The sequence below is a fragment of the Chelonia mydas genome, chromosome 9, assembly GCF_015237465.2.
Source record: "Chelonia mydas isolate rCheMyd1 chromosome 9, rCheMyd1.pri.v2, whole genome shotgun sequence".
Taxonomy (NCBI): Eukaryota; Metazoa; Chordata; order Testudines; family Cheloniidae; genus Chelonia; species Chelonia mydas.
Window position 1 is genome coordinate 91908381 of NC_057855.1, and position 14655 is coordinate 91923035.

Below are 14655 nucleotides of genomic sequence, written 5' to 3' on the forward strand. Positions count from 1 at the left end.
TTGCAGGATTTTGTTTTATAATGGATTTAGTTAAGGGTAATTGATTTAATGGCTACTTGAATAGGACAGACACCTAAGAAAGAAGTGTGAGAGTGGAAGAAAACAAAACAGATGTTTCTTTGTTCTGTGTTTGTTGGGAACCATGTGTTATGCTGTTCTTCAAATGAGTTGTTACCTTATCAGCAATGCTGAATATAGGAACAGCTGTTTTTAGTGATGAATGCAGGGAGTAGTGCTTTTAAAGTACAGCTTGCCTGATCCTCAGCTGGTGAAAATCAGTGTAGCTCTGTTCCCAGCCCTCCCCTGTCATGGAGTCCTCCTGTGCTTAAGGGGAATTCACCCCAGGCTAGGACAAGGAATCCTCAGGTGCTCTAGTCCTCCAGGTTTAAACCTGCTTTGCTGCAGGGGGAGTGATGCAAACAGACTTACTGCCCCAGAGAATGGGGCCGGTATTTTTATGCATATACACACACGCACACACAAGAGATCAAGGTACAATTTGCACATTCAGCATGAACTTTTGCATTTGCTGACTTTGAGAAATGAGCTGTGCAATTTTGCTGTTGCAAGGGCACATTTTTAAATATTTATTTTTTAGATCTCTTTAAAGGATAAAAGACATGCAGAGTTCTATAATTGCAAAGCACCAGTTTAAGATACCTCTGAATTACATTAGTAAGCCAGAAAGGTACTCTTTTTCAGCATACTGCCATTGGACAGCCAGCAATACAACCTCATCTTGATTGAGTTTTCTGCTTAAAACTGGTAAATATATGTTTTATACTATCTGAAAAGGAAATGACATCCAGAAAGAATGTGTTGGCACCTTTTCTTTTTATTTAACTAAGCAATTAACCTTTTAGATTTTTGCTAGCTATCTTGCAGCCATGGCTAATAAGTAGACCTATGTCAGTCCTGTGTTATTCATTAACTCTAGAAATCTGTTCTGAAATTGCTCCTGTGCCAATGAAGTATGGATGTTAAAATCTCTATGGATTATTTAGATCCTGCTACCTTGATAAGTTTTGGAACTTAATTTTGAAGTCAGAATACTTTAGGAATGCCATAGTTTGGAAAATGTAAAGTTTCACAATATTTGGAGTTTGTGTTTCCTTGTCATTTTGCATTCTTTACTCATGTGAGTAATCTCTGTAAAGTCAATGGTATGGCTTGTATGATTGGGCTCTGTGTTAACACTTCTGTCCTCCCTTTTCCTATGAAGCTTTTGAGTCGTGTGACTCAAAATGAAATTTTATAATAGTGTTGTGTTGCATGGACCAGTTGGTACAATGTATGTGAGAAAAGTGAGATTAATTTATCCTCCCACCTGCTCACTTCTGCAGAATGTAAAAGAGTTGGTCAAGGTGAAATCTGAAGTGGTTTGCTGAGGTGTTCAATTTGTTAATCTCCATTAATGGAATCTAATTGCTCAGACCAATTAAAGGGATAGATAATTTGTAGTTCATTTATTATTTCCTCTTAGTCTGGTTCACATTGATTTAATCCATTTGCTTCATAATGGTTCTCATCTGAGCTCTAGGCAAAAAGTGACCTTTCCCCAAATTATTGGCTAAACCTACAAAGACCTGTACAACATCTATGCAAATTCTGCACCCCTCCTCCTCATTATCAGCTGCTTTTTTGTAAACCAGAGTGAGTTTGGTTTTTTGCATTATTCCTGAAAGTTAACAAGGATAATTTGATTCTCCTGAAAGTAAGGATATAACAGCATGGTATAATTAGAGGCTTTCCAGGCTTCCCTACACAGCTCAGGCAGTGCAGAGAAGATGCAACTTACATCATGTTATGCTACTGCTACAATAAAGCTATGGGGAGCTGGTTGTCTCCTAATTGGTTCCAATTTGTAGTGCAGAATGTCCTTTAAGTGTGTTCCCAAACTGGGCTGAAGCCTCGATATGACTATTATTTCTGAGACCACTGACCTGGTTGTAGTGTGGACTGCTCTTACAAGGTACAATTAGGATTTGTGAATAAACATTTTCCAGTTTGACCGAATCAAGATTTTAACCTATATCGCCAGAATATGTAAGGCTGGTGCAAGAACCCTCTAGATGATATCAGTCATTCACTTCTGTTTGCCAGTATTACATTAGAGTTTGTAGGTAGTGCCCTCAAGGACAGTCCTTGTTGCTGCAGGGCATCATGCTAGTAGATCACACAAAGTCAATATGAACTCTACAGAAGAAAGTTGCTTTGATTAGGGGTGGTTGGAATTCCAGTGCACGAAAAATTTAGAGGTTTTGGAATTTTGTTTTTGTTCCAATGCAGAATGAACCAAAACCTTTCAAAATTCTTCATGAAAAAAAGAGAGCGAGTCCCTCACCTCAAAAGTTACCAGCCTATTGGTTAGAGCACTTACTGAGATGTGGAAGACCCAGGTTCAAGTCTCCCATGGGTGACAGGGGATTGATCTTTTGATGAATTGCCCTGTTCCGTTCACTTCCTCTGAAGCATCTGACGCTGGCCACAGTTGGAAGACAGGATACAGGGCTAGAGGGACCATTGGTCTGATCCAGTATGGCTGTTCATATGTTCCCTGTTCTGAATCATGCAAAATGGGGACTTAATTGGGCCAGATAGAAAACTAGGCAGAGTGGGGACTTTTGGTGACACGTTTCCACAAAAATTTTTTTGGTTTTGATGAATTGGGATTTTTCTGACAAACTAGTTTGCCAAAAAATTCCTGACCGGCTTTAGCTGTGATAACTTTTAAAAGTTTATGTACTTCTCCACTCTATTTCATATTATCTAAAGCAGTGACTCAAAATATTTATATTGTATCTATAATGCCCTGAAGCTAGATGCTATTAGCATATCAATAATATATCCAGCCCTAAGCAATGCACATTGAACGTTTGCTGCACATTGCTTTGAGGAATGAAGTGATCCACTGTGCAATAAATATCTTAACGAGGATGAATTCTAGAAATCCTGCTAATAGCGGAACCCTCAATTTACGCTACATCTTATCATTACTGGTTCAGAACTATATGGCCGTACTTTGAACCAAGTTCACCTTGGCAGGGTTGAATTTGGCCTGCCGTTCCAATGACTCTTCTCAAAAGACCATGGCACGTATCGATTGTGACAACAAAATTGCAAATACCATTCTGTTTTTGTTTTCGTGGGTGTTTTAACAGAAATTTGAATGAGCTGTTGTCATGCCTTCTAGCAAATTAGAGAGCCAATGGTACCCTCTGGTAGAGTGATGTTCATTCATTAACCGTATTTTGTATTTGGAATGGGATTCCAGAACTTGCCCAGCAGCTTCATTTGATTTCACTTTCAATATAATGCAGCACTTGAGATGGACTAACTACTTGTGAGTGTAAAACCCCTTTCTGGTCATTTCAAGGAGCCTTTCAAGTATCTGCCCCTTACTCTCCTCTTTTCCAAATTAAACATATCCAGTTACATCTGCCTTTGCTAATATGGCTTGCATTCTGTCCCTTTGATCATCTTTGTTGCTCACCTCTGGATCCTTTCCAGTTTCTCTACATCCTTTCTATACATTGGTGACCAAAATTGGACACAGTACTCCAGCTGAGGCCTACCCAGCACTGAGAAGAGCAGTACTATCACCTCCTATGACTTGTATGCTATGACTCTATTAATGCAATCTAAAATTGCAGTTGCTTTTTTTGCAACAGCTTTGCATTGCTGACTCTTGTTGAGGTTGTGATCCACCACAACTCCCAGATCTTTCTCAGCAGTGCTGCTGCCAAGCCATTTCTCCCCCCATTCTGTATTTGTGCAGTTGGTTTTCTTCCCTAAGTGTAGCACTGTGACAGGGTCAAGACTCAGCACCGCTGGCGCCTCCCGCTGTTTGGTCCAGGAATTAGCTCTGCCCAGTCATGGAGCACCTTTTGCTCATAGTGCCTTGCCCTTCATCTGCTCTGCTGCTTTGGGGACCCAAGTTGCTCCCCACTCAGCAGCATCCTCTTCAGGACACTGCCCTCTGGCAGTTCCTACTGCTCTGGTCTCACCCCCTTCCAGGCGTTTGGTGTTACCAGCAGTCTTTGATCTACACCAGCTTTAGTGGCCGACTGCAACCCCAAAGTCTAGCCCCTTTGTTGCAGGGGCCAGCCACAGCCTGTATCAAGCCACGCTCCTCCTCAGCCAGGTGTAGTATAAGAGGGAAGGGGGGGACCCAGGCTCACCCACTACTCTGGGTTCTGACCTAGGGACCCTCTAGTGGCAGCCTCTCTTCCTTCCTTCTCTCTCCTTGTCAAACTATTGTCCCTGGGCCGCTTCCCTTTCAGCCCTGTGCACCTGCTTGGCCCTTTGTAGCAAGGCCTGCAGCCTGGGGTTTTCCTTGGTCAGAGCTCCCCAGCTCCTTCTACCCTTCCCCAGCACTGCTTTGTCCAAGGTGCTACCTTTTTTGCTCAGGAGCCAGTCCTCCTCCCTTGCCAGTCATAGAGAGACTGCCCTGTTCCCTAGCTGGGCAGCCTTTTATATAGGACCTTGCCCAGTCCTGATTGGCTGCCCCTTCCCCCATCCTGATTGGCTCTCCCCAGGCCTTCACTGCTTGGCTGAAGTTCACGCAGCCTCTCTGGCCTGGTTCAGCCCTTTTCTCAGGGGGTGGGGCTCTGCGTTCAAATAATTCCCAGCAATTCCTGTATTGCAATATACCAGAAAATTAGTAACATCTTAGAGTTTCGTTTGTATCTAAGTAATACAAAATGCAGTTAAATATTGACAAAGAATGAAATGAAAACAGATCAATGGTTGTCACATCTGGTTATTTTGGCTATTACAGTTATAAATACGCTGCTCATTCTTAGTGAAATCTTTATTCAAGCTCTGAACAGAACTGATTTTTCCACTTCCCTGGCTTCATCCCTAGACACTGAGACTCCTTCCTTTTCTCTTTCTTCAACCCGTAACTCACTGATTACCCTCCTACTTATTGCACTGCTTTAATCACTGAGGGCAATTCTGCTGAACTCAAATAGAATCTTTTCATTGGTTTTGGATTGGCAATATTTTGGCTAGCAATATTTTGCTACCTTTACTCCCATCCAATAGTACTTTATTCTGGGTACTGAAGCCAATAGAAAGACTCCTATTAATTCCAAAGAGCTTTGGAACCACCTATTGGGTTGAATCTCCACTGTCTTGCCCCATTTATGGTTATTCACATCTATACCAAGTAGTTGTAAAATGCAACCAAATCAGAATGGTTACTTTACACCCACTTTTCACAGATATAAATGACTGTGGCAGGTACATAGCAGTAGAGAATAAGGATCTTCACCTTTCACAATATTGGGAATTCTAATTGTTAAAATGAACAAGAAACACTGAAACCCAGTAGAATAGTTCATGAGTAAAATTTGAGTAATTCTAAATAGAAAGCTATGGTGACTGATGCCTGATTTAAGAGTCAAAGGGGTGAGATTTCACTTAATTATCATGAAGCATACAGTTCTTCAGTAGAAGTAGAAAACCACATAACGTTGAATTGACTATCGTGCAGAAGGCTTTCATTAACAGATGCCCATTGGAGACAGACTGGTTGCTGAGTGTTTTTGTTCAGTCTAAAAGAAAACATTTTACTTTAAAATATTACACTGTGTTTTGAACTTGAACTGCCACTTGCTGTCTTTTAAAATGTATTAGCAAAATGAATCTTTTCTGTGTGACAGGAAGAAATCACTTTGTATTAAAAATCCTAAATAATATGAATCTGAGTAACAGAATCTCAAATGAACCCTCTATTTATCTCTCTTTCTCTGTTGGTATAACTATACATTTCACTTTTGCATTGACATATATCTAGAAATATATAAGCAATGGGTGATTTAGACATGGATAATTAACAATGGCCTGTTTGAATTTAAACATTATGTTTTTTGCAATGTTGTGTATGCTCAGAATTGTTTATTGAAATTTTGATTCACTTTAGGATAACTTGGCTTCAACAGACAAAAATCCTATATAAAATGTTTTTTTTCCCCATAATTCTTTCTGGTTGACAAATCTAGTATGAAACGTATGAATCCACAATATTCATCTTACAGTAAATTAATTCATGATGCTGACTGCTGAGAACACAATGGCAGGCTCAAGTTTATTGGTTTTATAAATCAGTTTAAAAAGTTACTGTAGTAAAAGTGCTCCATAAGAGCTTCTGTGTAAAACTCCAGTATGTAGTTAAAAAGATAATGCAGTCTGCTGGGTTTTCTTTTATTTTGTTAGGTGTGATCTACTGCTATAAACCACAGACTAATGTTTTGTTTCATTTTATTTTATTATTATTTTGGTCATTTTATTTGTAGTCTAATGAACATCCTGTTGTAGGTGAATTGCATTCAAATTGCAAACTTCTATCTGGTCTCATTACTATAGAGCAGTGGTTCTCAACTCTGGTCCACTGCCAGGAAAGGCGGCCAGCACGTCCCTCGGCCCGCGTCGCTACTGGCAGCCCCCATTGGCCTTGAGTGGCAAACCGCGGCTAGTGGGAGCCGCAATCGGCTGAACCTGCGGACGCTTCAGGTAAACAAACCAGCCTGGCGCACCAGGGACTTTCCCTGAACAAGCAGTGGACCAGAGTTGAGAACCACTGCTTTAGAGATTACCTGCTTTATAGGTTGTTTAGAGTTGAACATCCTTCATGTTGTCATTGTAATATAATTTGTGGAGGAGGAGAGTACCATTATGAATTACTATTAGTGCAACTGCAGAAAAAGTGTTAGATAATTATCACTCTGCATCTCTCTTTAGCAGACAGTGGCTGCATCTACATAACAGACTTGGTAACCATGATTTACCATCAGTGTTAGCAAGGGTGAGAGCTCTAGTGTATGTTAGACTTAGGCATTTTTACCATCATGACACCTAACGCTATCCTGGAGAGGTAAAATATGTTAAAACGCTTGAATCCCATAGCTTTCACCATTGCTAGGCAGGGTTGTGAATGATGGCTTTAAAGGTTGCCAGTGGACATGAGGAAAATGGAACATATTGTGTAGGTGTTTTTTTATCTGTATATAAACTACAAATTTTCACTAGGATTTGACGGTCACCAATAGGATTGAACTTCTACTCGTTGCTTAAAAATACAAAGCAAGCTGTTATTGGTACCTTTCAACAGTTGATCCCAACCCATCTATAATGATTTACCCTCTTGAGGCCACCTCATAGCTATAACCTGAGAACTTCATTCCTGATGGGCAGTGAATGAGCTTTTATAAATGTGAAGCTGGCTACTGGAGCTTGGCTAATAGAAGGGATCTGTCTCAAAGGCTCTGTCTATGCTATGAGGTAGGAGTGTGATTCTCAGGCTCATGAACACATACTCGTGTTAGCTGTCATCGAGCTAAAGAGTATAAATAGCAGGGACGCAACTATAGAATGGGTAGTGGCAGTGAATGCATGGCTAAGCCATGCTCTCCACCATTAAATACCGTATAGTCAGTAAAAGGTCTCTGTTAAATGGGGCATACTGAAAAAAATACGTTTTAAGTACAGCTTTGAAAGCACAAGGTGATGAATTGGCTGCTTATGTTACCCTGGAATTTGACATTCCTGTGTGTACTCCAGAACTTGACATTACTGCAGTCAGCCATTTTGTATGTTCAACCACTGCCAGCCGAAAACCAAATACCATGTAGCGAAGAATCATCTTAGGCCTTGGTGAGGTGAGGTGAGGTTAGACAGCTGCATATTTGCAGTTTGCTAATCAGAATGGGAGGATGGGATAGAAAGTTATGGAAGAGGGCGAGTGAATAGCTGCCTTGATTTTTAGGTGCCCCTGATATATTGTTGTTTATAGCTAGAAATACTAGAAATGTTTTGAGATAATGAGTAGTTTGTTGAAATTAGGGGAATTGGTGACCACATTATGCTGAGCCACTAGGAGTCACTGTAGGTTATGTGTTTTGCTAAAAGATTAGGTAAAAGTAAATACCTCTGAGCAGTCAAAGGGAGCTTTTCTTAGGGCAAGGAGCTGACATTTAAACTCCCCATCAGCTGGATGGAAAGAGGACTCCTGAAAGCCTGGCTGGTGATCACCTGAGACCATCTCAGACTGTGGGCAACTATATCTGGGATGTCCTAAGCCTATTGTGTGTGCTTAATATCTAATAAATAGTAGTTTTAGATTAGAGCACGCTTGCTTGTATCAATCATTTATCAGAGGGAATTGCTGTGTTCCCATTGATTTATTCCTGACACCGCTTGGAAAGAAACTGTTAAGTTACCACAGTTTTGGGTTCTGAAAAGCCCAGGTAACAGTTACATCAGTTTACCACTGCCCTTTACTGGACAGAATCAGAACGGTTTGATAGACGCTATCTGGCTTGATAATAAAGTGAAGATTCTCCTTTATTGCAAATAATGGTGGCTTAGGATTTTAGAGTAGAAAGATGAGAGTTACAGTCCTGCTTTCGTTGTGAAGTTCCAAGTGGCGGCAATGTGCAGCAGGGACTAAACAATAAAGATCTCAAGCATGTGTTTGGGGTGTATCAGGAGAGGAGCTGGTGCAGAGCTGGTGGAGCTGTGTCTTTTCAAATCCCTTGGTTGTTCTCTTTCATGAAAATTACAGGCGAAGGGAAAGATAACGGAGTTGAGAAGCCAGTCTTGCTCCCATGTTCTAATTTCTGTGGAAGAGTACCGGGATATGCCAGAAGAGACTGAGATACAGCACTCCTTGTCAAAGTAGTTGTGTCCATTTTACAATCACAGTAACTGAACAGTTAGCCTGCTGGGGCAGGAAGTCATTCAGTCAACATGGCACAGCTCCGGAAGTGGTATCTGAGCCAATGAGATTTGCCTGGCCTGTTCTAAACTTCTTTCTATGATAGTTCTACTGTCTTGGGAGTTTGTCCAAGTGCCTCTCCATACCCTCAGGGGGTGAATAGTAAAATATTGGCTTTGCCTGAGGGTATCTCCAATTTTTGGAGGCATCCAAGCCTTTTCCAAAGCTGGTACTGTCATTTCTAATATGAAACATCTGTACATGTGCTAGGTGGGTGTTCCCTTCACTTCATACTTCCTGTAGATCTTTTATGTGCCTTACATGTTTCCCTGAATGTGTGTGTGAGAAAGTATTTATTTATTTTGGGGGCAGGGGGTATATACTTCACATCCTAGTAACACCATTAGTGAACCACAGTCCTCCAAATTTTTGCTTCAATTATAAGACTGTTTTAGATACATGGGAAAACAAATTTGGGCAGAATAGAGTTTAGGCTGAGTTTTTTTTTAAAGCTGCATAAAGGATATTGGAGCCAGGGAGCCAAACACTCAAGACACCTTTTGAAAAGCTCAGTCCCTTCTTTGTGGACTCAGCTTGTGCTTTGGTTTAAAACTGAGGTTTCCATTATGCAAATATACTGTATGGAAATAGCCAATCTGTCTTTCTGTCTGCACTGTATATTTTCACTAAGCCTCCACTCCGCTGACTTCTCTCCCTCAACAAATATAGGGGAATAATATAATAATTTATAATAACAACTGCCAGCCTGAGACTAGTAGATGGTTGATAAAGTGCTCAGTGGAGTATTCTGTCCATCCAGCCGTCCAGCCAAATCTGATAAATTGTAGCAGACTAACACAGGAGTAACATAAGGAGGGAGTGAAATAACTTCAATAAGGTTTTCAGCGTATCCACTTTTCTAGAAAAAACAGTATTTGCTGTCATCCTACTGGTGTTTAAGACAGCACGGCGGGAAATTGGACATAAATAAGTGGACAATGAGGAGCAGGTAAATGCTTTTTTTTTAAAACTGAGGAAAGGTTTGTTCATTCAAATGAAAGATCCCGAAAAAGTCGGTGAAGAGATAAAAATTGCTCTGCAATCGCCTGTGCAATTTTAGTCACTAGTGGCAAGGTAAAGATGTGATTCGAATTCCAGTGTTACTAAATAGCAAAAAAAAAATAATAATAATAATCCCGACAAAGCTCCCTTAACAGCAGGCTAGGTTGTAGCTACTGCTAATCCAATGCACACAAAAAAGCACTGTGGCCTTCATAGTGTAGGTCAGAGTCTCCATGAAATTAGATGCCAAAATATGGATTTCGGTTTCTACTGTTAGCCATTCAGGCTTCAAAATTTTAGCCTAGTAAATATGTTATGTTAAGTTAATTGTTAGTGGATTAAGAAATCTCATTTTATATTGCAGAGATGTTTCCATCTTGTCGACTTATTTCTGCTTTTTTTTAATCCTTATAAACTTCTAATTTACTTCACATTCTCAACATCGTGACAGTTCTTTTGTCTGTCCCTCCTTCCATATCAGATTCAGGTAGTGGAATTTATTATTCTCCCCTGTTTTGTTTTGTTTTTGCATGGCAGGTGTCATTCCCTTTTGTTGTTTTGCCACTCAAAGTTACTGCATCAGCCTGTTTCCACCATCAAGGGCCATTATGTAGTCAATCTTGGTACTTAACAGTTTACCCCACAGCCTATACTTACAGCAGTGAGCCCCCCCACTCTGTGCTGTTGTGTCAGGCTCTCAAGCCCCTTTCCAGCATACACACAGGGACACACTCAGCTGTAGAATCACACGGAGTCTGCTATCAGTTCTCTGTGGGAGGACTCCGCTCCAGGGGATTGCCCAGCACCCCGTGCACCCTCTGGAGTGTAAACCCAAAATTGTATTGTTTTGCGCTATATAGAGATCTATATAGCATAAACTCATGAAAATCACCCCCTCCCTCAATGTAAAGGAAGATATGCACAGCTCTTCCCCCCCGCCCCAGTTATGAATTGCACAAACTGGGTTTTAAAAAACAAAAGCAGTTTATTAACTACAAAGAATAAATTTTAAGTGATTATAAGGGATAGCAAACAGAACAAAGAAGATTACTGAGCAAAATAAACAAACACATACTCTAAGCTTAATTCACTGAAGAAACTGGTTACTAGTAGTAATTTCTCACCCTAAATGTTGTTTTAGGCAGGTTGCAGAGTTTCTGCAGCTCAGAGTTCCAGGTATTTCTTTTCACAGGCTAGACCCCTGTCTCAGCCTGGGTCCCAGTCCTTTCTCCCCAGATCAGTCTTAGGTGTTTACAGCAGTCATCCTGGGTGGAGATTCAGTGAAGAACCAGCAATCCAGGATTAACTCACTGCCATAAATATAAAGGGAAGGGTAACCACCTTTTTATATACAGTCCTATAAAATCCCTCCTGGCCAGAGGCAAAGTCCTTTTACCTGTAAAGGGTTAAGAAGCTCAAGTAACCTGGCTGGCACCTGACCCAAAATGACCAATGAGGGGATAAGATACTTTCAAATCTGGAGGAAGGAAAAGGCTTTTGTCTGTCTGTGTGATACCTTTGCCAGAAACAGATCAAGGATGCAAGCCCTCCAACTCCTGTAAAGTTAGTAAGTAATCTAGCTAGAAAATGAATTAGGTTTGCTTTGTTTTGGCTTGTGAAATTCGCTGTGCTGGAGGAAATATGAATTCCTGTTTTTGTGTCTTTTTGTAAGTTAAGGTTTTGCCCAGAGGGATTCTCTATGTTTTGAATCTGACTGCCTGTAAAATTATCTTCCGTTCTGATCTTACAGAGTTGTTCTGTTATCTTTTTTTTTTGTTCTAATAAAGTTCTGTTTTTTTAAGAATCTGATTGGGTTTTTTGGGTCTTAAAAATCCAAGGCTGGTCTGTGCTCAGCTTGTTTATTCTCAAGCCTCTTCAGGAAAGGGGGTGTAAGGGCTTGGGGGGATATTTTGGAGAAATAGGAACTCCAAGTGGTCCTTTCCCTGACTGTTTGTTAAATCACTTGGTGGTGAAGCATACTGTTCAAGGACAAGGTGAAATTTGTGCCTTGGGAAAGTTTTTAACCTAAGCTGGTAAAAATAAGCTTAGAGGGTCTTTCATGCGGGTCCCCACATCTGTACCCTAGAGTTCAGAGTGGGGAGGGATCACTGACACTCACACTCTCCAGTTTTAAATAGGATTTACATATGGAGGGAATCTTTTGTTTCCCTGTTTGATTCTCCTCCCCCACCCTTTCAGTGGAAAAGTACCAGCAGTGTCCAAGTTGGTATTTCGTACCAGGTGACATCGTCACATGATCTTGCATTGTTAAAGCAACCATGGGACAAGGCTTATTTGTAACATCCACAGGAAGGAACTCCAGGAAGATGGGAGATCAGCATCTTCAAAGACCCAATGTCTTTCCTAATGGCCCATCCAGGCTGATTGTATACTGTCTGGTGGGCATTCCCCAAGTACACACACAATTGTAATTGTTACATAGTCAATATTCCTAATTTCAGATACAGAAATGATACATGCATACAAATTGGATAATTACATTCAGTAAATTATAACCTTTCTAATGATACCTCACATGACCCATCTTGTATAAAACATACCTGAGTTATGCCATATTCATATCATAACAATATTTCTATGAAGAATATGGAGGTGTAACATCACAGGATGTGTAGGTGCTCAGCCCCTCTGCAAATCAGGGCTCCATGTGATGTAATGTTGGCTAGTCAGTGGGCTGCGTAAGTTTATGTTGTAGAGGCACACGCATGGATATTAGGCTAAGGACTGGCAAACCCAGTAGGGTATGGAGCTGAATGCCAGAATTAGTTTGGATGCTAATTTGTATTTTATCCATTGGCCAAGTGCCATCGGCATCCACGCTCAGAGCCAGCTTCTGAGCTGAAATGCCCGAAACCCTGCAAGAACTTTTGTTGTACGATTCTTCCATTCCACTTCCTTAGCAGCCTCCCTCCCCCTGGCAATCTCCTTACCATCAGGCTCAAGGCTTCTGTCTTCCCACTGAGCTCGTCAAGGGGAACTGACTCATTGCTCCACACCACTGCATTGTGGAAGGGATGCCAGATTGGGCTGTCATCCCCCTAACCAATGGGGATCTCCCTATGCTTGTAGCAGGCCCATTTCTCCTCTCCACGCAAACTCACAAAGAGCAGCAGGGAGCAGAGTGTTCTGTGCCCAGTGCTGTGATGTGAACTGAAAATACAAATTCCAGAAGCCCTTGTTTAGTTGCTAGAGAACAAGTGGCAAGCCCTTGAGTAGTGGAAAGTTCTTTGCTTGGTTTGGCCCCAATTCTGGAAAGCACTCAAGCCTGGGCTTAACGCCCTCTCTGTTCAGGACACCACATAAATACGTGCTTCTGCACCGTTCCCAATGCTGTTGTGAATCAGGGCCACTGGGATTGGGTATGTACCTGAAGCACCATCATAATACATTTGAATAATCAACCACATTGTGCCTTAAAAACTTGGTTACAAGTCCCCGAGAGGGCCACATTGTGCTCTAATGCACTTATTGCCTGGGAATATCTTGTGTAGCTCTGCATGCTGTGGGAGGCCCAGGCAGCAAATATGCTGTAATATGGGAAAAAATATTTTTTTACTCATGTTTCACACCGTCTTCTATGACAGAGAGAGAGAGAGATCCTGGTAAGGCAACAGACTACCTTAAAGCAGAGAGAAATCTCTAATTCCAGAGCAGCAACACGCAGGGTGGTAATGCAATGGATTAGCAATTCCTTGGAGTACCAAGAGGCAGATGTGCAGTTGCATGTTGGGAGCTGACATCTTCATCAGGAGTCCAGGTTAATAAAACAAACAATGAATAACCCCATTATTTAAGGAGCCTGGGGCAGATAAAATAAATTGCAAGGAAATCTAGCCTTTTGTGAAAGGGCAGATTCCATGGGTAATTTATTAAATGACTCAGAGTTATATGAGAGAAATAGTGTATATGCGAATACTGACCTTATAGAAACTTCACTTAGTTTTATTTTTTAAATAAATTTCATCTTGAGAGGTTTTAAAGTAACTTTTCTCTATCAAGAGGACGATTCCAGAGATAAACTGTTTGACTTATAGCCCAACACTAAAATAGAAATTGTCCTGTTTGTACGACAAATAATGACATCTCTCATAAGATGTCTAAACTTATTTTTAATTTGCTGATGGATGAATGTTGAGTGGCTGGTTGTTGCTAGGGTCTTTTTCAAATGGTTACTTTTATGTGATTTATGGACCAAACTTTCTGTAAACTGGTGACGTAATGTCATCTCAAGACCTTTTCAACTGCATAAGACTATGCCAGCTTCCTCAGAAGTGGTCTCATGTTCTGTATTTGTGGTGGGTCGCAAGCATACAGTTTCTGTGGTATGAAAACACTGAATATTTTGTAAGTTGCTGGCTTATGCATGACTTTCTCCAGAATTGGCCTTAGCTAAAGATGACCTAACTTGAACTTGTGTGGACCAAGTTGCATGGCTCCAAGGTAAGGCTGGCACCTGATTTGTTTGAAGGCTTTGGGAGGAGGGGTTACAAGGTGGAGTGGGCAAGGCTTGCAAACCATAAGACTCAAGGTGAGACTGAGAAGCCTTCTCTTTCAGGTAAAACAAGCTACCAGAGGGAAAACAGACGTTCTAGAATCCCCCCCCCCCCGCTGTGGGGACAGGAATTCAAGATCTCACAAACAGGCTACACCAGTCTCTCCCTGCGCTTGGAGGAGGTCCATTAGTGGGAAGTCGTGTGCCAGCAGAACACCACCGGCTGGCTTTTTGATGGCAGTTTCAGCCCATATTCCATGAGAGTCCAGAAGATTGTGAGAGTGCAGAATTCGTGAACACCCTGTTATCTCAAGTATCTTATTTTTTCTTTTTCTGCTTTTGTCTTTTGTGCTTATTA

The 14655-nt window shown here is 41.2% G+C and overlaps 1 long non-coding RNA gene across 1 annotated transcript in view; it reads left to right on the forward strand.

Annotated features, from left to right (window-relative positions):
• Window positions 1-670: 670 nt before the first annotated feature.
• The window catches only part of LOC122461752, a 179078-nt gene continuing 165093 nt past the window's right edge, over window positions 671-14655 (forward strand). Inside the window, exon 1 of the long non-coding RNA XR_006283908.1 lies at window positions 671-765. This is a non-coding gene — a long non-coding RNA (uncharacterized LOC122461752). The remainder of the gene's footprint in view (window positions 766-14655) is intronic.